Genomic DNA, 1,775 nt, shown 5'->3' with positions numbered 1-1,775 from the left:
GCATCAAAATAGACCTGAGGATCAATGGAATACATTAGAAGACACTAAAGCCCCTAACAACACACTCAGTTACCTTATCTTTGACAAAGGGGCAAAACATACTCATTGGAAGAAAGAAAGTCTCTCTAACAAATGGTGCTGGAAAAACTGGCTCTCTACATGCCGAACTCAAACTTGATCCAGGTCTATCACCATGCACTAAACTAAAGTCAAAATGGATTAAAGATCTAAGCATTAAAGAAGAGACACTAAATATCCTGGAAGAGAATGTAGGAGGAACACTTGAAGACATAGGGGTAGGTAAAGAGTTCATGGACAGAAATCAAATCGCATGGGTAAGAGTTGAAAGAATTAACCACTGGGACCTGCTCTTGTTGAGAAGTTTTTTCACATCAAAAGAAATTACGAACAAAGTGAATAGGCAACCAACAAATTTGGAAAAAATCATGACAAATAAGTATTCAGACAAATGTCTGCTCTCTAGAATTTATAAGGCACTAAAAAGCACTAGGGCCCCAAAATTTAAAGACCCAATCCAGAAATGGGCATCAGAGATGAACACACACTTTTCAGAGGAAGAAATTAAAGAAGCAAATAAATATATGAAAAAATGCTCCACATCACTAACCATTTGTGAAATGCAAATTAAAATCACATTGAGATATCATCTCACCCCAGAAAAAATGGCTATCATAAAGAAATCACCCAGCAACAAATGTTGGAGAGGCTGTGTGGAAAAAGGAACCCTTCTCCATTGCTGGTGGGAATGTAGACTGGTGCAACCATTATGAAAGTCAGTATGGAGACTCCTTATGAAGTTGGTCTGGAAATCCCCTTTAAATCACTTATTCCTCTACTGGGAATTTTCCCAGAGGATCTGAAATCATCATATCATAGTGATATCTGTGTGCCTATGTTTATAGCAGCACAATTTGTGATAGCCAAATCTTGGAAACAACCAAGATGCCTATCACTTGAGGAATGGTTGAAAAAGATGTGGTATTTTTACAGAATGGAGTATTATTCAGCTATTAAGAATGATAAACTGCAAGTCTTTATATTGAAGTGGATGCCACTGGAACATATACTCATAAGTGAAATAAACCGGACACATGTGTAAATATCATATAGTCTCCCTAGTATAAGAACTCAAAAGAAGGTTATAACACAAGTAAAAGGAAAGCAGGATCTCAAGGACTAACTAATCAAGAGAGGGAAAGGAGAAGAGCTAGGAAACATGGCAATGTCAAGCCATGCAGTTATATGTAAAAGATGAGCAAGCCAATGATCCTGAGAATCTTCAGAAGATTTTTTAATCTAGCAGTTAATTGGAAAAATTCTTACCCTGACTAACTATTTATACTGATAACTGTGAACTAAGCTACTGCACTGCAGATAGTAATTTTCAATAGTAGTTTCATGTTTGGAGTGCCTGTCATTCTGGTATTCTGAATAGGGGTTGCTTGTCATGACATGCCAGTCACTGCTATGATGTCTCTCGGGTAGGTGGATGTTCAAGAAGAAGGGGGTGGTGAAGGGAAGCAAGAGACAGGAAAAGGAATATTGTAGGACTGTCCTGTTTCAAGGTTGTGTATGGTGAGATTTTTGGACTTATGTGCAAACATGAGAAGTATAGATTTCTTTATCCTATTTTTCAAATATAATCTAATTTTTAAATTTTTTTAATCATATTATGTAGGGACTTAAAGTTCAACATATCAATACTTGATGAAAAATACCTGTTCCTTATTATGCCTAAGATGTTTGAAATGCAG

Source organism: Octodon degus, unplaced genomic scaffold, assembly GCF_000260255.1.
Source record: "Octodon degus isolate 3935 unplaced genomic scaffold, OctDeg1.0 scaffold00028, whole genome shotgun sequence".
In the NCBI taxonomy this organism is placed as follows: Eukaryota; Metazoa; Chordata; class Mammalia; order Rodentia; family Octodontidae; genus Octodon; species Octodon degus.
Note: the sequence above shows the minus strand (reverse complement) of the source record.